Source organism: Astatotilapia calliptera, chromosome 19 (genome assembly GCF_964374335.1).
Source record: "Astatotilapia calliptera chromosome 19, fAstCal68.1, whole genome shotgun sequence".
NCBI lineage: Eukaryota > Metazoa > Chordata > Actinopteri > Cichliformes > Cichlidae > Astatotilapia > Astatotilapia calliptera.
Window position 1 is genome coordinate 14,143,506 of NC_137440.1, and position 26,527 is coordinate 14,170,032.

The 26,527-nt window shown below is 40.5% G+C and overlaps 1 protein-coding gene and 2 long non-coding RNA genes across 3 annotated transcripts in view; 1 reads left to right on the forward strand and 2 right to left on the reverse strand.

The window, feature by feature from the left end:
- The window catches only part of LOC145422368 (uncharacterized), a 48,237-nt gene extending 28,350 nt beyond the window's left edge, over window positions 1–19,887 (forward strand). The window contains exons 2-3 of the long non-coding RNA XR_013903649.1: window positions 18,226–18,371; window positions 18,492–19,887. This is a non-coding gene — a long non-coding RNA (uncharacterized LOC145422368). The remainder of the gene's footprint in view (window positions 1–18,225; window positions 18,372–18,491) is intronic.
- Window positions 1–26,527, reverse strand: part of sntg2 (syntrophin, gamma 2) — a 117,128-nt gene that overhangs the window by 5,526 nt on the left and 85,075 nt on the right. The gene's annotated exons all lie outside the window — the stretch shown is intronic.
- Window positions 14,669–15,112, reverse strand: LOC145422369 (uncharacterized). Its single transcript, XR_013903650.1, has 2 exons — window positions 14,896–15,112; window positions 14,669–14,737 (listed from the first exon to the last, which is right to left on the reverse strand). It is a non-coding gene; the product is annotated as an uncharacterized LOC145422369 (long non-coding RNA).

Genomic DNA, 26,527 nt, shown 5'->3' on the forward strand with positions numbered 1-26,527 from the left:
GCATCCACAGCCTTGCATCAAACCCAGAGAGGAATGGTAGTCTTGCATGCATTCACAGCAGTACCCTGAATACATTTGTAGTATAGATAAATAAATAACCTGCTTAGCATTCACCATACATCTGTGTAAACCCTCCATTATACTGTTTTTATGACAACACAAAGTATGCTTTACTTTCCAGCAGCTGTTTTGATTTGTTATGCTTTGAAAAGCACAGGTGTAACTAATCCAATTAGCAATGGCTGTGTTCCATTTAGCTGTGCCAGAATGATCATGTTCAAGGTTAATGTTGCATTCACTGACATTCACTACACCCAAGTGTCACATGCCAAAATGTCCACTGTAAGAAATGTGTACAAGAATGTTAGAGTATTTGATAAAAGTTCAGAGTATGGATTCAGTTTAATTTTATTTTCTCGATGTCAGCTGACAACAGCAATCACGTCAGTACAATTTTTACTTTTATGTTCCATGAAGCAAATCTGCTCCACCACACCTCAATGTGTGCAACTGGATTGAGATCTGGTGCCTGTGATATGGGCCGCATCCAAATTCTGACCCTGCCGCAACAGAAATCGAGACTCATCGGAACATTCAACATTTTTCTTCTACAGCGCCAAATCGCAACAACAGTCGCCTCATGGCACTTTATATGGTAGACCCCTATAATACAGACAGAGAAAAACCCAGCAATCATATGACGCCCTATGAGCAAGCACTTTGGCAACAGTGGGAAGGAAAAACTCCCTTTTAACAGGAAGAAACCTCCAGCAGAACCAGGCTCAGGGAGGGGCGGCTAGGATAAAGACATGCTGTGTAAGAGAGCCAGAGATTTATAACAAGCATGATTCAATGCAGAGAGGTCTATTAACACATAGTGAGTGAGAAAGGTGACTAAAGCAGAAATACACAATGCATCATGGGAATCCCCAAAAAGGCTACAACTATTGCATCATAACTAAAGATGGGCAAACACTGTGCAATTTGGGTTTTTTTCCATTCAGCAAAACTCAAACTGCACGATTGACTCGCAGGGGTTAGACGTTTGTAGGTCATGATGCAGGGTCTCACACTATACGGCCCGATGCTCTGATGCGACCTGAGTGCTCACACTGTGCATGTAACCTTCATGTTATGGACACAGAAAATCTGTCGCTCGCTCTCCCTCTGTCTTTCACTCACACAGACGCACACACACCACCACCATCAACTTTGCAAAATTGCTAATGAAAAACATTGATCAGGCAGCTGTGATTGAGTAGCAATGTCCATCCAATTATTTTCACGGTTGTTGTGGTCGTGATAATTTTGTGAGGCCACATCGAAAAGGCTCAGATGAGCTTGCCAAAGTTGTGCCGCCATCACTTGTGTCCAGATCACATGCTGCACTGCCGTGCTGCTCCGTCTCTTCACTTTCATTTCTGTGTTTGCGTGTGCGCAGAGTGAGAGGCTGCGGTGACACCCTCAAGACGGCCGACAGGATTTCAAACAGGTTTGATTTTCTTACGACCAAGATTGATGATCGGGAGCTGGTCGTGAGGTGTTAATCGCTTCTCGTTACCCCACGTATACTACACCATGCACGATACACGATGAAGGCGAAACTCGGGCCGATCACCAAAACGGCTCACTACTCAAAAATCGGCTAAAAATTATCCAAAAATTGCACAGTGTATGCCCAACATTAGGGAGGATTCAGGGACACCTGATCCAGCCCTAACTATATGATTATAGTTATATGACTGACTAACTATACTACTTTTTCTAGTCTTCTATTGTCTAATTGTGGTGAGCCAGTGTGAATCGAAGCTTCGGTTTCCTGTTCTTAGCTAACAGCAGTGGCACCTTGTGTGGTCCTCTGCTGCTGCAGCCAATCTGCTTCAAAGTTTGATGTGTTATTCATTCCTAGATGGTCTTCTGCATACCATGGCTGGGTTGCAGCAAGTGGTTGTTGGATATTTCCTTTTTGGGGGACTTTTTTTCTCTTTTTGTTTGTTTGGACCATTCTCTGTAAACACAGGAATGGCTGTGTAGGGAAAAGTCCCAGAAAATGAGCTGTTTCTGAAAGAAACACACCAAGTTGCTGCCAATGGATTGGCTCATTTGTGTAACAAGCATTTGAACAGTTATGCCTAACAAACATTTATGCCGTTGAATGTATATACTGTAAGGTGAAGAGTCTACAGCAGTAAAGTGAACTATAAGCAAGGTTTTCTTGATCCTTGAATTATGTGGGTATGAGAAAAAATACATTTAGTGTAATTTAATCGACTTTTTTCAAACTCACAATGTTAAAACAAGCAGATGTACGCCAATGAAACATTGCTGTTATTTGGATCCTCATACAAACAGCATGTTCTAATTGTATGATGGACTCATTGTGAGTATAAAACGGTTATATATTTCATCAGTCATACATCATAGGCATTTCCCATGTGTAGAGCTCTTGTGAAAGTCTGACATGTTAGGCTGGCAATATCTGATAAGAAGAGCAAATCTGTTTTTGAAATGTATTTATTTATTAATTTTGGTCTTGAGCTGTTGGCACACCCAGCATCCTGTGCGGCGTTCTGATAATGTCAAGACACATGACACGGGAAATCTATTTTAAAAGGTATAAATTTTTAACATTCATTTTCCTGCTGGAACACAAACAAGCATGTGTTTTCCAATTCTTTTCACGCAAATCTTTTGAAAGCACTGATGTGTAAGCTTTTCAGCCTCTGCGGAGCATTATGCCTCAAAAGGCTTCTCTTGCCTCACGACTTCATTTTTCGATTGTGCGGTCCACTCAGTTGGAATGGCAAGAAGTGTATTCTGATTTTTGTATTTGTGCTATATTTTCGTTTTATGTCCACAGACAGCAGGGGCATGGTGGTTTTTAATTATACAGTGCAGTGTGCAGAGAATGTGGCAAGGGACTGTACAGTCCTTTTACTGAAAGTGTTTTGTGCTCACAGACCTCAACCGCCCTGTCTTTAGTGGTGTCGTGAATTCAGCTGTGAAAGGAATGGGGTGAAAAAATGAAGAAAAAAGGAAACCCACAGTAGCAGGCCAGCTGCTAAGTTCTTTCTGTCACCAAATGTAAGACTCTGTTGTGACACGGTGAGCAGTGACTACACTTCACTAATTGGAAAGGATTTTTCTGAGGGAATTAGCAACATGAAATATTTTTAAAGAAAATCTCCTTAAGTCTGACAGAAGTAGGAGCATGTGTGTAGAAGGGAAAGAAAACACAGGACACAGGGAACGCTCACAAGTGTGAAGATCTGCTGTGTCTGTCATAATTGATCATAAAGGGTGTCGAGGAGATGAAAAAGAAGGGTGGTAACGAAGACTGTGAAGGACGCAGATGCACTTTCTTAACCACTGAAAAGGTGCTAAATACGTACCACAAACAGCTCCAGCCTGAGGCAACGTTTAGCTCACATCTGACCACACCCTGTGTCACTGTGAGGGTAAGTGTACTTAAGTGACCACACCTAACAGAGATGTCACAGTTTACTGCCCTCACACAATGTACAACACAGAGATCGAGGAGAACAGGTTGTGTTGACGCAAGCTGTTCTCACAAGCAGATATGTTAAAAATGTCTGAGCTTGTGAGAATTTGGAACACCATCAGGACAAACTGCCATGTTTGCTGACGAGCATGAAATGTATTTGCTACTTACACTAAATCAAGATGAACTTTTCTAACATTATATGAAACTGAACACGAAGTTGTTTATTCAATGGCTGCATGCCTTCTAACAGGAAGCTGTTAAATAAATTACCGAGCTAAGGCGGTGGTGACAGGTGTTTTCTATTGTAACCAAAACAAATGGAATCCACCCTGAACTGACCCCACCCTCTACACATCAGTGACTAGAAGAACTTCACGTGCTGGACGACAGCCAGGCACATGGGCTGGTGTCAAGCTGCTTATGTGATGTGTCACTGCCTATTGCTTCTCAAAGACTTCCACTGTTTAAAAGGGAAACGGGTTGGGTTAGTTGGCTTTTAGAACAACATATCTAAACAATGAGTGGATTTGCAATAAAGGCTGTTAAGGGGGTGGATTTTCATGACTAATTGGTTATGGCTATATACTCAATGATATTAAGCCTTAGCTTTATTTGATGCTTATTAGCAAATGTTAACATGCAAATGCACAAACTGAAGATAAACATGTAAAACTTCACTGCAATTGCAAACAGAAAGTAAACAAAAAATATTTTAAGAACAAAAATACAAATTTTTCTAAGAATTCATGCTCATTAAAAAAGACTTTTCAGTGACCTGCAGCATTTTTTTTTAACCCCACACTGAGGAAAGTAACTCGTAACATTCACCAACACTTTGACTGTATTGAATGTCGTAGCTGCACATAAAGTGTTAATTTGAAAATCCTCGGTGACATGTTTCTCAAGTTGACAAGATTTTAAGAAAGAAAATGTATAAATCAGTTATCATCAACATCAGGTGCCTAAAGTAACACTTGATTATCTTGATAGCTTAATATAAAAATATTCAGAAATGCCAAATCCTGGGTCATTACCCAAATGTAAAATTTGAACAGCTGATACAGTGCAGCTGTTCTGGGTTTTTTTAATTATTGCTTTCAAACTCTCTTTATGTTTTAAATATTCAGCCAACATAAAAGTGCCGTGAGACCATATAGAAACGTCGTCAACTCCCCGCTGTACATCGTTTATGTCAACAGGCCGATATCGGTTAATATCAGGCAACAGAAAATGTCCCCCAAAATTTTACCGTTATTATTGTGGAAATTATGATCAGATGAAAAGTTCTTGAAGCAGGTAGACAAAAAATATGAAAGACAATGCACTTAAAGAGGACAAGTGCACCACCTACAGGGAAACACAGTTTGCAATATTCATCACCTGCAAGGAAACTTAACTTTAAGTTGTTTTTTGTTTTGTTTTTTTACCCCTTCTAGACAATGAGTTGTATTGTTCTCTTGACCTCAGACATGCTGATGTTTGAATCACGAAATTTCAAATTTAGATGCATCACTCCCGTTGCCACTGATTTTCAGTCCACTTCTTGTGTAATTTGGGATACATCGCCTTTTTCTTCCTGTTCCCTTTCCTTAAGAAAGCCTTCTTGACAGCGACACTAAAGCATTTCTGATGAGTTTCAGTGAAAAGTAAATGGTCAGATGCATTTCACAGATTCTGTGTCAGGTCTTTGCTTTATCTTTTCCCATTTATTTATTTTTTCCTAGGGACGTAACTTCATCTGCTGTCGTTCATATGTTTTGGGGTTTCTTTTGTTTTGTTTCTTTTAGGCCTGACCACTTTTCCAGTTTCTGCCATTCTTTAAGGAAACGCTTCACATCATGTCAAGATATGCCATGTTTCCGGCTAATAGAGCTTTAGGAGTAACACTGATGGTGCAAAATTACTATTTTGTGCCTGTCAAACTGTTATTGTTGGCATTTTTTTGCATAGTCAAGTAAAGAAATGAGAAAAATACTGTGTTTTTGCTTTTTTATGCTTGAGGTTCAGTAGCTCAGGCAAGTAAACAAACAAACAAACTTTTCTCAAAAAATGGTCAAGTACAAGAGGTGGACTGAAAATGAGGGAACAAACAGCCAATGTCCAAAGAAAACCTTTGAAAAACCCTGTTCAACACCATATTTACCAAAACAGTCATGTATTTGTGGACAGGCCAAAGCAAGACAGGTTCTGCATAACCCATGACTCTAACATGCTTGGTGATATTTCAGCTTATACCATACAGCACAAGTGAAATAGTAAATGGTAAATGGCCTGTATTTATATAGCGCTTTACTAGTCCCTAAGGATCCCAAAGTGCTTTACATATCCAGTCATCCACCCATTCACACACTGGTGATGGAAAGCTACATTGTAGCCACAGCCACCCTGGGGCGCACTGACAGAGGCGAGGCTGCCGGACACTGGCGCCAGCGGGCCCTCTGACCACCACCAGTAGGCAACGGGTGAAGTGTCTTGCCGAAGGACACAACGACCGAGACTGTGCAAGCCGGGGCTCGAACCGGCAACCTTCCGATTACAAGGCGAACTCCCAACTTGAGCCACAATCGCCCGAAATATGACAACTTTACTGCTAATCCTGAGTTAAAAGACCCCCATTGGTGCCATGATGGGTTTCATCACCTCCAAATAACCAAAAGATTAAAAATGTGTTAGAGGACACACGCTGGGCAGTTTTGTCTGTTATACCCTGTACTCATACCCATCAGCAGTGTTTATGTAATGCCCTGATCCAGTCAGTTTGAAGGTTAGTATACGTTGGATTCTGCTGAGTGCTCCTCAGAAACCACAGGAGGCTCGCCTAATTGGCTGGAGAACAGAGATTCACAGGCAAATTGAAACCCTTCATCACTTTCATTGGCTTCCCAAAGGACAGTGTCCCACAATTGCATCATTAAAGACTGAAAAAATGCTACATTACCATATTTATGTTTGGTTTCATACTAATAGGGAGGGAAACTGCCCATGCAGCCTCAGCTTGGTCAGAAGCATTGAGTATATAAAGTGTTTCAATGCCCTGTCCAAACGGCCAAAGAGAGATTACCTGTATTCATAATGCCATTCAAATACATGCAGAAATGTTGGGCATCAATCAGCGGTTTGACATCAGATTGCATTGTTAGAGATGTGTGTCAGTCTAGTTGTTTAGCCTGGATTTCAGGCTGTCCTGAATGTCACTCGCAATTTGACAATTGACACTGATGTTACATCAAGAGTGGATTCAGCCAATCATTAGCTGGCAAAGAGCTGACTGTGTGACTGCAGCATCAAACACCCCTGCATATTATCGCTCCCCTTTGAAGCTAATGTCTGGCACAGCAGAGGAACGGGATATTGTTAAAGCAAAGAAGAGAGAATGAAATCAGGTCTATTCTTCATCCGTCCTGCAGTTTGGGTTTGCTTCTGTGCTGGAAAAACACGGCCAGTTAATGTACGAATGTGTCCATGCCTTTTGATGTTGAATGCAAGAAAATACATTAACATTCACAGAACTTTCTGACTGTCTTCCCTTTGCTTGTGTACCCCTTTGTCAGCCTACTGTACTGGTCACATCGATCATGTAGCACAGGCTGCATAGAGGACACGAAACCTGGACAATCAAATTAATGCCCTGCATCTTAAGCACCCGCCGCCAAGTTAACAATTTAATCTTTGTATGGCTCTACTCAATAGGACACATTTCACCCACAAATCATCTGCCATTAACATTCTTATTTATAATAATAATGATATACTAGACCATTATGTTATTGAAACTTGGCAACTATCAGCTGCATACAGCAGGATCTTTAACATGCATGAATGAATGATCAGTAATTGACCCTTCTGGATTACTGCATATAATATTCACTGTTCTCTGCATGCGTTATTTCAATGCAAATAATTGCCTGGTGAGTGCCGTCTTCCTTATTTAGTTACAATTTCTATGTCCAAGTTACTTCTGAAACAATGGATCCTTGATTTCAGACAGAAGCAGACAGCGCAAGCTTCACATTTCTTGACAGTAATTACATACTTTTCACAAGTAGATTTTTTTTTAAGCTTTTAAAATGCAAAGATAACATCTGCATGAGTTGGTTGAAAACTGCCTCTGGCTGACTATTATCTTTTTCTCAACATTGCAGTGCCCGTTTCTGAGCCAGACTTGGCCTGATGCCTTTCTCCAGGTTTGAGAACTGAACATAACACAAGGTTACACAGCACAAAGTTCTATTTTTATGAGAAATATTTGTATGTAAAGATGAAATCAGCAGGCTAAATCATTCTTTAATTTCTTTTGCTGCTGCCAGTCTTCGTGGATATAGATAGAATCTGTTCGAGATTAATGCGCAAGATTAGACAATATTTCCAGATAACACAGCACAGAAACCCTGTAAAACAGGTCTTAAATTTGGAGCTAATGGTTTGTTCTACATGAGCAGTACACAACAAATAACATCGACATTGAGGACTCATCCTCTGAAATGGTATTTTCAACAGTCCTCTGGTTCAATTTAACAGTAAACAGCCAATCAAACTGTTACCTTCATCGTTGAATAGCTTTGCAGCACAGTCATGTCAAATAACCGACTAACCACAGACGCAAAGCAGTAACTATGCTGTCCTCGCCCTGAGTCTCTTAGTTTCACCAGCTAGACAGCGAGATAACGATGCTCCAATAACCAGACTTATTTTCCTTTTTGCGCTGATTTATTGAAGAATGGCCTCTGACCATTGCCTTCTCTTTGACCATCGTAAAACTGAAAGTACAAAATACTGTATTAGCTAACTAACATTGTAAACTAGCTTGTTACCCTCTTACTGCAAGCTAACAAGATAAAACTTTCAAATGTACAAATTATCGTACCATTTTTACACAAAACAAAAGAATAATTATTTTATCGACACTCATACTTACAGACATATCTTGTCCAAGGCAACAACATTTTAAGGTCCGTATCAGCTTAGAACGATAACATTACGGTATCACTTTCCGCCATCTTTTATTTCTTCTTCACGTTCTCATTTTTTCCTTTCCCAAAGTAACCGAACCCATATTACAAAGCAGCCACTAGAGGGAGCTCTAGGGCAGCTTACAACTATAATATCCGATTTAAGTTATAAAAGGCAGAACACTCCCCGCCTGGTACAATATAATTGTGCCACTAGAACAAACTTTTCTAATAAACATTTTGAACAGTTTAGGGCTATTTCAAACACTTATTTATCACTTGATAAAAGCAAAACCATATCAGCGATGGGTCTCAAAAACACTTTTTCATTTCCATCTTTCACAGTCTTTACTTCTGCTTTTCGAACCTTATTGTCCTTGCTCTCAAATGTTCTTACAACTTTTCCCATGGACCAGTCATTTCTGTGTGCGAGAGCATCTTTCAATAACACAACATCACCAACTTTTATGTTTGTTTTATCATCAGTCCATTTTCTCCTTTGCTGTAGTGTTGAAAGATATTCACTTTTCCACTGTTTCCAAAAAGAGTCTGCCAAACACTGTACTTGCTTCCATTGCTTTGAGTAGAGGTCTGGCGGTCCAAAGCTTCCTGTTGGTGCAGATAATGCATTGACCTTTTGTGTAAGGAGCATTGCTGGAGTGAGAAGGTTTGGTTTGTCTGGATCTGTTGAGACTGGTACAAGTGGTCTTGCATTCATTATTGCCATTACTTCTGCCATGAATGTACTTAACACTTCATGCGTTAGTTGGACATGTACGGCTTTCAACAGAATACCATCTAGGATGCGCCTTGCTACTCCAATAAGTCTCTCCCACGAGCCACCCATGTGTGACGAGTGTGGGGGATTAAACAGCCATGTGCATCCTTTCTCTTGCAGGTATGAGTTTAGTTCTGTGTCCTTGTGATCAATTTGCAACTCATTGCATGCTCCAACAAAATTTGTACCTCTATCAGATCTGAGTATTTGAGCAGGTCCACGGATGCAGAAAAATCTCCTTAGCGCATTGATGAAGCTGGATGTTGACATTGTTTCAATGAGCTCAATGTGCACAGCTCTCGTGGACATGCAGGTGAAAAGCACAGCCCAGCGTTTACTGTCTGCACTCCCTCCTCTGGTGCGACGTGTGGTGACCGTCCAGGGTCCAAAGACATCCAGTCCTACACTAGTGAACGGTGGCGTTGGTGTCAGCCTGTCCACAGGTAAATCTGCCATCTTTTGGGTCTGAAGTCGTCCTCGAAGCTTTCGACAGAGAACACATTTGTAAATAACAGAAGAGACGAGCCGTTTACTGCCAATAATCCAAAATCCAGCACCTCTGAGCGTTCCTTCTGTTAGGTGACGCCCCTGATGCGCTACCTTCTCATGATAGTATCTAATAAGAAGGATGGCTATATGATGAGCATTTGGGATAATGAGTGGATGTTTCTCATCTTTTGTTAGGTTAGCAGGTGCCAATCGACCTCCTAGTCTGAGGAGCCCATCTTCATCAATAACTGGATTTAACCTTTGAAGACAGCTTTGTTTTGGAAGTGGCAGATTTTCTTTTATGCATCTGTACTCTTCTTTGAACGTTTCACTTTGTACTGTGTGAATGATGAACTTTGCTGCTTTAGACACTTCATCTGTGGTGTTAGTTTCACTGAAACACTTCCAGCCTTTACCTTCTGTGTTTGTTTTCCTGAATGATACTGCCACACGCTTTAGTGATGCAATAGTGCGACACAATCTCATCCAATGAGAGAATCTTTCAAAACGGCATGGCTCTAGCTGTGTTACTGAGGCTTTGGTAACAAAACTTGTTATATCAGGTCTGATCTCTGCATCTGTGTCAGGATCGATCAGTGTGAAACTATCACAGTGAGACTTCTCTATGTCGTGTTGTGTCAAAAAGGAAGGACCACTAAACCAGTTTGTAGAAGCCAATGCAGAAGCTGCAATTGGTCTAGTGGCTGTGTCTGCTGGATTGTCACTAGTGGCTATGTAAAACCACTGTGCTGGATGTGTAGTCTTTCTGATTCTAATCACTCGGTTAGCCACGTAAGTGTAGAACCTCTTTGTGTTGTTGTGTATGTAACCAAGAACAATTTTACTGTCTGTGAAAAATCTGACAGTGTCTGCTTCAATGTCAATCTCATCTCTAATGAGTTCGTACATCTCTACAGCTAACACTGCTGCACATAACTCCAATCTAGGAACAGTGTGGGCGGGTCTTGGGGCTACTTTGGACTTGCCCATGATGAAACCTGTGTGCCACTGACCTTCACCATCAATAGCTCTCAGATATGCCACTGCTCCTATGGCCATGGTGGAGGCATCTGAAAATATGCACAGTTCTTTTTTCACAGCAATGGCCTGGGAGAACGAGAGGTAGCACCTCGGTATCTGAAGCCGCTCAAGATCCTTCAATGAGCTTCTCCATCTGCTCCATTCATCTTCTTTTTCTGCAGGAAGTGATTCATCCCAGTCCTTTTGCTCTGAGGTCAATTCACGGAGAAGAGCTTTTCCCTGCACTGTGATGGGTGACACGAAACCCAGCGGGTCATACAGACTGTTAACAGTGGCCAAGACACCTCTCCTGGTGAACGGCTTTTGTTCAGTGGTGACGTGAAAGGTAAAACAGTCCTTTTTAAGATTCCACAGTACCCCCAAGCTCCTTTGCAGGGGTATGTCGTCCAACTCTAAATCCAAGTCTTTTAGATCCTTGGCTCTCTCGGCAGCAGGAAACGCTTCCACTACTTTGTGGTCATTAGAGGCTATTTTATGTAGCCTTAAGTTTGACTGTGCCAGCATCTTTTGAGCGCTTGTGAGTGTCTCAACAGCTTCTTCCACTGTTGCTGTGGATGCGAGACCATCATCAACGTAAAAATGTCTCATTACAAACTGCTTTGCATCATGTCCGTGCTTTTCTTCTCCCTCGACTGCAGCACGCCTCATACAATAAATAGCCACAGCTGGGGAAGGGCTATTCCCAAAAACATGAACCCTCATTCTATAGTCACAAATACCTTGGTCGGGATCATTATCTTTATACCAAAGGAATCTCAGATAATCCCTATGATCCTCTCTCACTTCAAAACAATAAAACATTTGTTGCACATCAGCTGAAAATGCTACAGGCTCTTTCCTAAAACGCATAAGGACACCCAGCAGTGTGTTATTTAGGTCGGGTCCACTTAATAAGACTTTGTTAAGGGACTGTCCTTCAAATTCTGCACTTGAGTCAAAGACTACTCTCAGCTGATTAGGTTTTTGTGGGTGGTACACACCGAAGGATGGCAAGTACCAGTGTTCTTTGTTTGAGTCCAAAGGTGGAGCGACTTCTGCATGGTCATTGTCCAGCATGTTTTGAATGAATTCGATATATTGTCTTTTCATTTCAGGGTTCCGGTCTAATGTCTTTCTGAGAGATTGGAGGCGCTTGAATGCTTGCTCTCTGTTACTCGGAAGCTCTGGTCTTGGAGAGCGGAATGGCAAAGGCGCCACCCAGCTGTTACATTCATTTTGATACACCTCCTTCTCCATGATGTCAATGAAGTCTTTGTCCTCTACTGACAGTGCTGGTTTGTCATCATCTTTTGTCCTGTCAAAAACAGTTTCTCCCAGTTGATTGGTGTTTGTGTTTCCCCTGTCCTTTTTGGGGTTAGGTGTGGTGTTTAACTGGTCTTTGATTTGAAACATGTTAGGACATGGGCAGAGGTAAGAAGCACGGCCATTCTGGAGAATATGTGTTTTGAGAACACTCACACTAGGGGGCTTATGCGTCTTCCCCATGCAGGCTTCTCCAACTATAACCCAGCCTAAATCCAAACGCTGTGCATAAGGTGTATTGTGTGGCCCATTGATTCTCTCTCTGACTTTGTGTACCTGTATAATGTCTCTTCCCAAAAGCAACAGAATAGGTACTTGTTCTTCTACAGGAGGTACTTTTTCAGCTATCTTCTGTAAGTGTGAGAACTTCATGGCCACTTGTGGAGAGGGAATCTCTCTCCTGTCGTCTGGAATCATGTCACATTCAATCAGGTTTGGGAGTGGGAGCTTTACTTTACCATCCATTGACTCAATCATGAAGTTTACTGCTGTTCTGCCGACATTATCTGACAGTCCTGAGCATGTTCTGAGCTTGTAAGTCTCTGAGCGTGTCTTAATATTAAAGAGCTCAAAAAACTGCGACTTAGCTAGTGACTTGTTACTTTGTTCATCAAGCACTGCATACATCTTTCTAGCCTGTTCTTTTTCGCCTTCTGGATAGACTAACACAGGACTTATTTTTGAGCATGAATGTGGGCTATCTTCATCACCACAGACTTCTGTGCATTTGGAAACAACTGAGGCATTTGCACTATCCTGTGTCTCCCCGCCATCATCTTTATCAGCGCCAGAGCTCTCAGCTGGAGCAGGGGGTGGACCTGGATGTAGCACTGCTAAATGCCTGTCGCTACCACAGTCCATGCATTTTATTTGAGCCCTGCAGTCCCTTGCTAAATGTTGAGTAGAGCCACAGCATTTAAAACAGATTCTGTTCTCTTTTAAAAATGACTTGCGCTCATCTATGGGCTTTGCTCTAAAACTCTTGCACCTTTTAAGAGGGTGAGGCTTCTTATGTATTGGGCATACCTTGTCAGGGCTTTCTATAGGCTTGCTGTAACTATTTTGAGGTGAACTAGTGTCTGTAGGAATGTCCGTTTTGTGTACACTAATCACTTGCCTGTTACTGCCTCTGAAGCTTTTCTCCTTCTTGAAGCTTGTGTCGGCAGGAGGTGTGATGACAAAGCTTGGGTCGTTTCTTATTTTGGCTTGTTGTCTTACAAACTTTGAAAAGACACTGAAAGGGGGGAAAACAACTTTATGTTCTTCTTTGTACTTTGCTCCTGTTGCAATCCATTTTTCCTGCAGTCCATATGGTAACTTTTCCACAATGGGGTTGACTCCGCGAGCTGTGTCCAAATATGAGAGGCCTGGTAGATATCCTCCATCTTTTGCACATTCTATTTCCTGCAGAACGTCACCCAGCTCTCTTAACTTTGTGTTGTCTCTGTTGTTTAGTTTGGGAAACTGTTCAATCTTTTTTAACAGTGCATTTTCTACCACTTCTGGAGATCCATAACATTCCTCGAGTCTTTGCCACACAAGGTTGAGAGCTGCAGCTGGATTAAAGACATGGACTGATCGGATTCTTTTGGCCTGGTGACCAGACTCAACTCCAAGCCATTTGACCATTAAATCTAGCTCCTCTTGAGCTGTAACGTGCAAGTCTTTAATAGCACTTTGAAATGATGCCTTCCACGCCCAGTAGTTTTCTGGGTGGTCATCAAACTGCAAAAGTCCAGTACTTAACATTTCCCTCCGTGTCAGGTACCTTGTAATATCCTGGACACCCTGTGTCTCTGTTGATGTTTGAAGAGTGTTGTACGGATAAGGTTTGGGGGAATCCAGTCTCTCTCTCTGTTGTGTTTGGAGTTCCACTTTAACATTAGCCTTTTGAGCACTGTGTGAGCAGTCATTGTCTATATCTGCATTCATAGCCATTTCGCATTGTTCACGCGCAGCTTTGTGACAGGCAAGTGGATCTACTTTTAATTTGAATCCTTCAAGGCAAATATCTGAGTGTTTTTGTACATACTCTGCTGTGCGTTGTTTTGGACTGGCGGGTGGTCCCACCAATGGATAGCGCAGTTCACTTTTTGAGAGTCCCTCCTCCTCTTCTTCATAAACTGCAACCTCTGCTTCTGCAACTGCAACAGCCTTTTGACAGCTCAAAACATGTAAATTTGCCTCAAGTTCAGTTTTTTGTTTCATTATAGCTGCTTCTCTTTCTGAATACGCCAGCTGTGCACGTGCAGCCTCTGCTTTTGCTCGTGCTTTAAGTGCTGCAGAACTTGTGGATGAACGCTTGGATGTACGCGAGCGTCTAGACTCCGCCTGTGTGTCTGCGTTGCTTGCATTATCCTTGTTCTCCATATCCTCTGCGTTGTGCACTTGTTTTGTTTCTCTTTGGTCTGGTGTTTCTTACTCTTCTGGAAGATCCAGTTGATATTGCTTTCCTGACCGTAGACTCATAACTGATGTGCTGAAAATAGCTCCTCGTGGTTGTGCCCGCTGCGCTAATGTCTTTTTACTATGCTGTCCTCGCCCTGAGTCTCTTAGTTTCACCAGCTAGACAGCGAGATAACGATGCTCCAATAACCAGACTTATTTTCCTTTTTGCGCTGATTTATTGAAGAATGGCCTCTGACCATTGCCTTCTCTTTGACCATCGTAAAACTGAAAGTACAAAATACTGTATTAGCTAACTAACATTGTAAACTAGCTTGTTACCCTCTTACTGCAAGCTAACAAGATAAAACTTTCAAATGTACAAATTATCGTACCATTTTTACACAAAACAAAAGAATAATTATTTTATCGACACTCATACTTACAGACATATCTTGTCCAAGGCAACAACATTTTAAGGTCCGTATCAGCTTAGAACGATAACATTACGGTATCACTTTCCGCCATCTTTTATTTCTTCTTCACGTTCTCATTTTTTCCTTTCCCAAAGTAACCGAACCCATATTACAAAGCAGCCACTAGAGGGAGCTCTAGGGCAGCTTACAACTATAATATCCGATTTAAGTTATAAAAGGCAGAACAGTAACCAAGCTTCCAAAGAATTTTGTTTTGCAAGTCCAGAGTGCCACAGAAATAATCCTAAACTCTGATAGTTTCCATAGCTCGCTTTCACAAAGTGGTGTAGGCAGAAAAGTCTTAAACGTAACACTAGATCAACACTTTAGGTACACATGGGGCCAATAAATGTGCTGTTTAAACCATAAGAGATAAGATAAGTTTTGTTATCTCTTATCTCCCTCTACTTAAACCTCTAATAACGTCTCTGACCTTTATGTTTGTAGAAAGGTTGACTCAAGGTGGCCTGAGAAATGCAAGATTTACACTGGCCTCCAGGGATGAGCTACTGCTGCAAAGCTATAATTCTAACAACTGTAAGGGTTTTTTTTTATTTTTTATCAGAAACATATTTATAAATAGTTGCATTGATTTTATTTTTAACAAATTTTAACAACACATGCCTGTTTTAAAACAGCACAGTGCGATATTATTTTATCGTAATACAATATCTTTTAAAGTTGATTTTAAGCGCGATATTCTATAAAGCACAGTGAACCGCCTCTAACCGAGCCAGTCTGTATCTCCCACGGTTCGATTGTTGGCTTTTTATTTTTTGTGCGATGCACAGTGCCTGAAGACATTACAGTCTGGCCTGTTTGGATAGTGCAGCGCCCACAGAGCCTCGCATGAGCTCCGTGTGCTCTGATCTTCTAACTGTAGCAGCAAAGTCAAACGCATGAATTAAATATTTTGTTCAGTGATTCTCCCTGTTACAATGACAGCGTGTTTGGGGTCACAAGAGTGCTTTAACTCAGCGCTCTCTCCAATCGTGCACATGTGAACATGGAAAGTGCAAAAAAGTGTTAAATACAAACATTGTTGGGTTGGAGCAGTTGATTTTATGCCCCCACCCCCCCAGCATACATGCTGAAGGCCTGATGCCATACATTTATTCCCTTCTTTGTGACTGATAGCACATGGTGGCTGCCATGAGCACTGAACTGGGTTTTTCTACTTGGAAGCGTCTGATCCAGTGTTTTGAAGACCGGTCCAGATGCAGCCTTCTGAAAGGCTTAGGGGTGCAACATGATGTGCAGCTCAGAGAGCTCACAGATTTGCCAAACCACCAATTTTGTTCATATTGTTCAAAGTATTCTGTTGTAAAACTGAAGTAACCCATTTCGAAATGCTTGTATAGATAAAAAAATGAATCTCATCTTTGTGGTTTATCCAGCTAATACCGGTTTCAGAAGTAACACCCCAGAGCGTATGGTTTGTGTGAGGTGACACTGAACAAAGAGTAGCATATAAGCCTGCAAAGCTGCTGTGGTTAATGCCATCGGTCCATTATGCTGTGAATCAACATTGTTAGGGTCAAATTTCAGGTTATTTCAGCTAGGTAGAAATGCAAGGCAAAAACTTATTGACCCAAAATGTATATTTCTTTACACTGTTCCAAGTTAAAGCCTTTTGACTTGAAATAAATTAAAGGGAAGAGTTCCCTCAACTCCTCAAGGCTTTGTGAAAAGTATAGAGTCCTGTCTCGCTGCAAAATATGTTGGTCCACAGAGAAAACTTTGCTTCACTACAAAGGCACTTAAAGTGTGAGCTAGCTATATTTTCATGGCAAATTGTAGGGGTGGGACTGGTCATTCTGAGAACTCGGGGTTCCCTTTTCATTTTGCTAACATATGGTTAACGCAGTGAGAGGGTTTATTTTAATTAAACCCATGACGTTTTCACCTAGAGAAGCAGGGAAATCAGTCATTATGAAAATACGAGGAAACAAAGTCTTAAGAAATCTGAAATTACCTTTGCCTCTGACAACCATCAAAGACGTAGTTTAGATCCTGCCCATTCAACACTCATTCACATTCAGTATCTAAGCAAATGGATTACACAATACTTACATAATGGGATTGTTACAACCCTCAGGAGACCTTTTTATTCTGAAGAAAAAATATGCATAATAAAAACTTGTTTTGTTAAATAAATGATGAAACAAAACTGATTGTTTCTGTTTGTAATAATAAAAACAAATTATCACACTGAGTGCCAAAATCTGCACTCTTATTATTTAAAAATCCACTCAGAGCCATCAAACTCGTTATCTTTGGACCAACAATGCGACACAGTGTATCAAACTGTGCCCATGTCCCTTAAGATCTCACTGATGAGAGGAATTTCTGTTTTCAAGCAGCTGCTACACTCAACTCCTTGGCCACCCATTTTAACAAAATACAAGTACACCACTGGCTTCTTTGACATAAAGTCTATTTAAAGATGTGCTAAAAATAATGGATTACACTCAACAGCACAAAAGTGCGTCCAAAAAAATAAAAGAGAAAGAACTGAATGTCACCTTACACTTTTTACTGCGCTACAAACTTCTGTGTTTAAAAAGAACAAAAGAAGGACAATGAATATAAAATACAACATTATAATCTTAAAAAGCAAATACTGCCCAGAGACTGACCTGCCTTGGCTGAGGGTTTGTGCTCTGAGTGCTTCTTGTTCAATACATGAAACCACAATCTTGGGTAAGCTTGCTGACTAGACAGTTGTCCAGATGACAATCGACATCCTTCACAAGGAGAGTAAGCCACAGAAGGTCATTGCTGAAAAGGCTGGCTTGCTCAGAGCGCTGTATCGAAGCATATTAATGGAAGAGAGAAGTGTGGTTTTAAAAAAAACAAAAAACAAAAGGATGACTGCAGCCTTAAGAGGATAGTTGAGAAAAGTTCAAGAACAAGGAAGAGTTTTACAACTGATACAGGTGTCCGTAAATCAGGAGCCATCATAACACAGATGCCTTCGGGAAAGGTGCTACACTGTTACTAACTTCACCACTCCTGAATCACAGACCTCATTGGTGTCTTACCTGGGCTAAGGAGGAAAGGAACTCAGTGGTCCAAAGTTTCACCTTTTCAGGGAAAATTTTGCCGGATGGACCGGATAAACGGGGGAGAGGCTCAGAATCCAAGGTGTTTGAAGTCCAGGGTAAAATTTACCCAGTGTGCCACGTCCTCTCCTGGTGTTTTATCAAATCCAACACAGCAGAGTGATAACAGATTTTAGACCACCTCGTGCGCCCATCTGCTAACAATCCTTAAAGAGATGCTGATTTCCTTTTCCAGCAGGACTTGCTCTCAGCACCAAAACTACTACCAAATGGTTTGCTGTCCATCATCAACAAGGAAACCCCGACCCAAAAAGACAGATGAGCTGTAGCTCAGCAGTGCCTCAAGTCGATCACCTCCATGGCATGCTGCAGTAATCCATGGTAAAGGAGCAACAAACAATTATTGAGTTGTGATCTTGGGACATATATTTATCTGAAATTTGAACAATATTCTAATTCGATGAGATGCACTAGTAATAGTATTACTTTTTTCTCTGTAAGGAAAAATAGCAGCATATCAACCTACAGACCAGCTGATCCCGACACTACAGCCCTAGCTACCAGGGTGTTCTTTGATACAGAAACCACATCGCATTCCCAAAAGGGAATATTGGCAAACAGCAGCACAACTGCTAGAGACATTAGTAATTTTAGCTTCCCTTGTGCAGAATAAAAATGTTATGCTGCTGCTCTATGTAAGACGGTTTTCTACAGTGATTTGGACTTAGGAATTAGCATCTGCCGAATTAACTGGAGAATGTAATTGAGTCCTGTGGAATTATGACTCTAAACTCTCAGTGACCACATGAGCTCTCCGGACATAAAAGGATTATACATGCTTCCCAAGACTTTCAGATTGTCGAGTCAAAGATGCTGCTTGCTGGTATTATACCCACGATTGGTTTGCTGTTCAAAAGTGAAATAAGATGCCATTTAATTATGCCTGGTTCCCATGGTGACCCGGAAAGGATTTTAGATTATGACTGTGTGATTTAAATGGCTTCTGACAGGTGCTCTGCTTTGTAATATTTATAAATGTCCCTACTTAAGGGCCCCACGCACCAAAGCCCTAAGGCTTCATAGTGTTTTTAGCCTTTATCTTTGGCTGGCCGCACTTCAGAGGTGAAAGGGTGGGAATGTAGAAGAATTAAAGGCACCGCTGGCCGTTTCATGAAAAGTCTGACCTGACATGTGCCATACTTTTTTAATTCTCGAGTATAATGGACATGGCTGTGTGGAAGATTTTAAAGTTCCATGAGAAACTAAATGATACAGGCAGAGGCGACTGCATTTTGGCTTTAAGCAAGGAACTCGACATCTGTGCTTGTGATTGTGCTTATTGCAGTAGGTGAATCAAATGTTCTTTCCCCCTTCCTCAATCTGAGGCTGGAATTAAAGAAACTGGGAATTACTGTAGTAATAATGTTCAAATGGGGAAAAATCTGCGAGTCCTCGGATAATTCAGTTGTGAATTTAATGCGGCACAAACGGATTCACAGAAGGGGCTTTATACTGTGGTGAAAACGAAAACGAACAAGTGGCCTCGTTCCATCCTGCGTTCCTTTTCTGCGACGTGAGGAATGTTTTCAGAGCCGCAGCTCAATTTCCATCTTAAAAAGTACAGATGAGTGGATGGATTTGAATTAAATATTAATACTGTTTTCCTTTTCAATAATGAGCAGAAGCATACGGCTGGTTTAATGTGTTAAACTTCAGTGACATTCTTTGATTTATTTGCCTTACTAAATCCTGATCAAGCACATGTCACCGAGGTGTGCAAGTTATATTACAAATACATGAGTCTGATGTCAGTCTTTTTGCAATGGCCTAGCAAGAGGACTCGATATTTTAAAGCTTGGTCAGTGCTATGTTATGTTTTTGAAGCCAGTAGTTGCCAAGTGTGACTTTTAGGATTCAAGCAAGCTGTAATCATAAACTGTGTGGCTACAAAGCACACAAATTTGCTAATTAATGCTAAGTAAGAAACTAAGAAACAGAATGTCATCAGAGGTATTATTAGTATGTATTATCGGGCAAGTCCATGAAAAATATTCCAAAAAGTTCTGGAGGTCCAGTTCAGTGTGACTTCAGTCAGTGCTGTTAGAATCCCTGCCGATGGGGCCCCGAAGCCAAAATTCAGAATCATAAAAGATGTAAAGAAAAGGAAAAAAAACCCGCCCATTTTCACCCAGTACTGTTAAGTAAAAACTACTGTACTAACACCTGGAGGCCCTAACTTCCCAGTTGTGCCCCATTTAACTACTGGAAAGGAGGCGATGTCTGACTCGGTGGGAAAAAAACCCCCATTAATCTAACTTTGAATGGTGAAAAAGAATATAAAAATTCAGCATTTCCTTTTTTTCCTGATTTTATTATATATTTTGTCAATTTCTCTAGTGAAGCAGAAGCTTTAGTGAAGGTTTAAATTATAGGCTAAGACTGTTTTTATTGTACTTTGTTCGCATTTTACTTTCATCAACACCATCAAACCCTTTTTGCACATACCTTTTTGCAGCATCTCAAGATTTCTTTGGGTCCTCTCTCCCTCTCTGTGTTGCCTGAGACTATCATCTTCACTGTGCCATTACTGAAGTTATTTCCCCTGTTCAGGTCTTTTATCTGCTTTTCATGATTTATTTGAAGTTCCACATTTACAGAAATGAAATTCACATTTAATAAATGTTGTGTATGATTCAAGGAAGAAGCCATTTATCGTTTTTTGTGCTCACGTTGCTGTTGATGGTTGTTCCACATAACGATTTTAAATTTGTTTAGTTTTGCTGATTCTGTCTTTTTCCTGAGACCAAATATATAAAAAAAGGTCTCCATTTAAATTCATCCACAGCTTCTAACCCACTAGAAGTAAACATTTCAAGTGGCCACAGTAGAATCCATAGATGCAGGTCATCTCATAAGATGCTTTTTTGGATTCTTTATTATTTATCAGAAAGTTGATTCTCATCAAACGCATTAATATTCAATCAACATTCTCCCATTTTAGAAGCTTTCTGAATTCATGATTGAAGATGAAGCTGACAGCTGTTGACTTTTAAGGAGCGGACATTTACACAAAGAAAATTACGCAAATATGCAGGAAAAAAGGAAAAGCCACGTTTTCATTTTCAGCTCGAACATCAAAGCAGAGAACAGAAAAGAAAGAGAATAGGTACTGGCTAAATAATTCAAACTTTAAAATGAATTATGTGTCAAAAGATGGAAATTTCTCGCAGCGCTGCTGCCAGATATCACACTGAATCCTGCCACAGTTCACACAATTAAAATACTCCAACACAAAGACGCCAATGGCCAAACAATTCCAGCCGCTATAAATCCCAGAGGAATATCCTTATATCCCTCACACATTCATTTGTTAATATTTACACCCAAAGCATCTGTTATTCGCCAGAAAATTTAGTGTCAGACAATTTGTTCATTACAAACGGTGAATTTTTATGCAACCCAAAAATTTGGCACCGTGCAATTATTCGACATACGGTTGAGTATAATGCAAGTATGAGCTATTGCTGTCACTTCCTTTTACACCGGCTTTGCTGCAAAAGAAAGTGACAGTGTGCACTGGAGAGGCAACAACCAGACAACCTTCAGAAAGGGTTTAGCAGGTGGTGTCCACAGACCATTGCTCTCTGCTTATCCCTCCTGACTGATTTTTCTCTATCTTTGCTGGCGTCCTTGTCACTACTAGTAGCATGAGATGGTATCTCCTGCCCATTCAGGTTGCACAGGTAGCCCCACTCCTCCTGGATGGCAAATGCATACATGCTGTTGTAAGGGGTGTCTGCTGTGTCTCCCAGCACAGTCTAAAGCATGTGGAGGAAATGCCCCATTACACAGAAAAAGCTAGATAGAGCTATAGTAGGGCACCAACCCAGCAGCAGGACCCATATCGGCTCATTTCTGTGAAGACGAGCTCTGCCAAAGTCATTCAGAATGACCTCCAGCGTGCTTCTCATGGAGTCTGTTTCTGACTAAAATATCAGACATCCTTTAGTGGGAAATCTGCTCACAGACCAACAGCGTGCAGCTCAATCCACACTTACCAGAGAACTGGTGCCAATAAGGTGCCCTGTTCTCAAAAGTAATATTGTAAAGTTACAAAGTCCTCTGTTCCCATTTTGTTAGCATGCCACATTTGAGCCATCTGACTTACAACTATTAGAAAGTCTACATAGGACATTACACAAAGCTATGCAGCAATTGAATTTAGCTGAATTTGATTTATATAGCATCAAATCACAAGGACAGTTGCATCAAAGTGCTTTATATTGTAATGTAAAGATCCTACAGTGAAACAAACTAGAGAGAGCGGACACAAATAAGATGCTGGCATAATAAATTGAAAGGCAAAGTGCTGCGTCAAATGTTTTTGGGATCTATGTGGTCTCGCACGTGCTGACTGGATAAAAAATTAGAAGCCAATTAAACTAAATTATGAAAGTTAACATAACTGAGAAAACAGGGGAAGAGCGTCCTGGGTGACTCCTGGCTTCTTAAGCTGTCTGTGGAGTATTTATGTTTAGACCTCTTGATGGACATGAAACAGCTACAACCACAGATTTCTTAACAAAGCCCTCTCCACAAGAGCTTTCCACTTTAAACATTTTTGCTTAAGAGGCAATTTAATGGCTCATTGATGTGAAGACTAATTCTTTAGGTTCCTTGTGATAAATGCGCTGAAAGTAACAATAACATTTATGGAAAACGGAGTGCTGGCTAGTCGTTCTGTTTTAGAAGCAATTAGTTTCTTAATAAGACTAAGTGAAAATCACACTGAACTTCATCACTTTTAAATAACTTCTCACTGCTGAAGCATTAAATTGGCAGAAATGAGCAGTGCTGATTTTTTTTTTTAAACTTTTTTTTTTTAACACATAATGTGGTTGACTAACACCAGGGTGTTGATCAGAAAAAAAAAAATCTAACTTCAAAACTAAAGTGCCCTCAAAAGGTGAAAAGCATTTCATACTCTGTTTATTATTGTTTTGATTTTAAAATCAAAACAAAAATGACAGTACAGGAGAAACTATCAACTTTTGATTTCCATGCATTTTACTATTTCACAAAATAGTGAAAGTTCGTTAAAAACAACAAGCAGATGAGTTTCTTGCAGCTAAAGCCAAAGGCATACAACACGACCAGAAACCTGACTGACAGAAACACAGCTCGTCTGAAAGCAAAAAAGACAGAATCATAACAATATATAAAGAACAGCAGTGTGGGAAGATCTGAAGGAAAAGGTACCCAGTGCTAGACTCTGAAATAAACACAGGACAGGTTGCCCATAGCGAACAACTTCAGCTGATGACAGAAAAATCCCTGGAGCTGTGAAGAAGAACTTCAAAACGACAGTCAAGGACGTCACTCTCAGTCTAGAAAGCACAGGTGTGAAAATATCACAAGATCAAGACAAAAGAACGGGCAGCAGACTCCCAGAGACGAGGCTGCAAGATGCAAATCTCTTATCAGCAAGGAGGAATCCATAGGCTGGATTGGCATTTACCAAAATGTAGCGGTAGAAAGTCAAAGTGAGGAGAAAGACGAGAAGTGGCCATGATTAAAACAGGTGTGAAACCAAGACAGGCAATGGGGTGTCACCGACTGGCCTGTGGATCGGACGTTGAACCTTAATTTCAGTATTTTTATTTATTTTTAAAAAAGTGATCTTCCTTGGTAGATTCAGTGCCAGGTAATCATATAACACCATAACTTTAGTTACTTCATAGGAAAAACAAAACTAAACTGATAACTTGCTCATCCTGTTAAAATATTCATGTTTGTCTGTCTTATGAGTTTGGGCGCTTTAACATGGGGGTCAGTGGGGACCGAGTCACTGACATCAGTGTAACACTGATGAAGAACTGGGTTGGCTTCACTTTTCTGCTTTAGAAGCAGACGTGTGAAACATGAAATGTTTAGCAAATCACGTCCCATCATGGCCCCTTACGGCTGCTCGGGTACATGGATTAGTTTGTTTCCCAGTGTTGATTCATAGCACATAATGACAGCAACAGGCTCTATTCACTTCTAGTTTACCCTGGCTGTTAATAACTCTGTCTCATTGGCTGGCCCTTGTTCTCCCTACATAACAACAATCCTAAACACAAAGCTTTTAATAGAAATAAAAACTGAAGGTTCTTGAACTGGCCATCAACGGATAAAACCCGACTGAGCACATTAGCTTCTGAAAAGACTGAGGGAAAAGAGAAACACGCTAACAATACTGAACTGAGACTTCAGGTTTATCAATGAGTTTTTAGGCTTCAGCACATTTATCACAAGAAACAAATATTAGGCTTAATTGCTTTTTATTCATTTGACCTTCATTGATTAACTTACTTTTGTTCATGTGAAAAAGGAGCCAACATTAAAAGGATTTTTTTTTTTCAAAAAAAAACAAAAAACAAAGACAATATAAGTGCATATAAACGGTGTCACATAAAAGCTAAAAGCCCATCTCTGCTTTTCTGTGTTGTGTTTTGATCTCAGGTACAAAAGTCTGAAGCAAACATTAAATTGCACCCTCATGCAAATTAGGATTCTTTTGAAGCTGCATTGTAATAACTAGTTAGCTACATTTATTTAATATTTAATCTGCTAATTTATGTCAATACTTCAACTGATCGTCATTTTGGGGACACTCCTTTTTGTGAAGCTGTTTAATGCTTTTTATTGTTAAAGATCGTGACTATTCAAAGGGCATTTTAACAATGGGGACTGACTCACTTTTGGAACAAGCTTGACAAAAAAGTGCAAAGTGCAAAAGTCATGAACCGCCCCTCATTTCTTTGTATTTTGCTTGGAAAATGTGAAATAGGTGTAGAAAGATGCGTGGAAATACAGAATGAGAGAAAAAAGTTTGTACAGTTCTAACCTTTCAAAGTCAATACCTTACACTGTGTTGAAGAATACAGCCCGAAACCTTTATTGTTCATATCTTGAAGTAGTCTTCAGGAACAGTTCTCTAGGCTTCTCAAAGGACATTCAAAGCTTCTCTTTGGTTACATGCTGGCTGCCTTTTGTTCCATTCTGCTTCAAAATGATCCCACACTGCTTCAGTAATGTTGAGGTCTGGACTCTGGGGGAGACAATCCATGACTTTCCACTCTGGTTTTTTTTACCCAGGCGTGATTTCACTGTGTTGGTATTAAGCTGAGAAATGAAACCTTTGGAAATTCACTGTGAAAGACAATTTTGAACCAAAAATTCCAAATCAGGATTCCTCACGGCTGTTTTTTCAGTCCACTTGTTGTGTTTGGCATACCTTTCATAGGAATGGCTTCATGACAGCAACATAATTTAACAGTAACTGAAGGGTCAGCTGTATCTCTATTTTTTTCTATTTCTTAAAAACATGACTTTTAGATACTATTCATCTACAGCAGGTAGTTTCTTTTTTCAGGTTTGCAGATTCTTCTTTTGCCCTGATTTTATCCAATTTCCCCCTTTTTTTTGTAACACATGGTGAAATATGCATTTCTCTGAAAATATTGAGGTAACTTAACACACAGTGTTGATTATGGAAGTAGTATTTTAGGGGTACGGTAAGAAGATTTATTAAAAAGCAGTTGGGCCTAGAGTTTGTTTGGGTTGGGTTATATCCAGTCAGATAATGAAAGCGGCACAATTTTAATATCAAAGAGCTCCCTCTCTCCATCATTGCCACACACGCAGTGTATATATATATATTTTTGGTAGGCACATGGAAATGCATTCAGGGCAACACAAACACATTATTTCCCTGCTAAATCAGCCCAAATACCAAATGCGCTCAGCCCTCACCTGAGGTAGCTGCAGCTTTCTCTGGATCTGGGTTTAGTATTCAGTGAATCCACTTTAAATATGAAGTGCGGCTCACAGTTGGCATTAGTTAGCCAGCATCAAAGAAATAACCTCCAAACATCTGCCCTCTGATGAAGCAGAGCCGACCACAAAGAGAACGACAAAACACCAGCAGGTGTTTGAAAAATCAAAAGTTGCCCCTGAAGTATTTCACTACAGAACGAGCACAAAAACACAGAGCTTCTGTGGCCTGGCGATGGCTTTAAACTCCTAAACATCAGTGTTAAATTAACATGCAGGCCAATAAAATCTACGAAAACAAAAAAAGACTGAAAATAAAGTGTCTTTCACTGGGAGGTTTGTCTGAACATTGGGAGGTGTCCAAGATGCAGCATTATATAGCGCCAGCTCAAATGCACTACAAAGAATTCGTGTGACTCATTGTCAGGTCCTACACCCAAAGTATTTCTGGTTGAGCCTTTTTTTCCCCTTTTGTGTGATATCACTTTGTCTGAAACAGTAAGGTTTGAGTTTTCCTGCTGTATGCTGTAACATTTTGTTATGTATGTTAAGGATGAAACATTTAAACTGAATGTATTTTAATTATTAATTTTAAGTTGCAGTCAAACTATTGGCAGCTGGCCTAGACAGCAAATTACAATGAGCTCTACATCCATATACTTGTAAGTTGCCAAAAAAATGAACTGATCTGTTATTATAATTAAGAAGTGTTTTACACA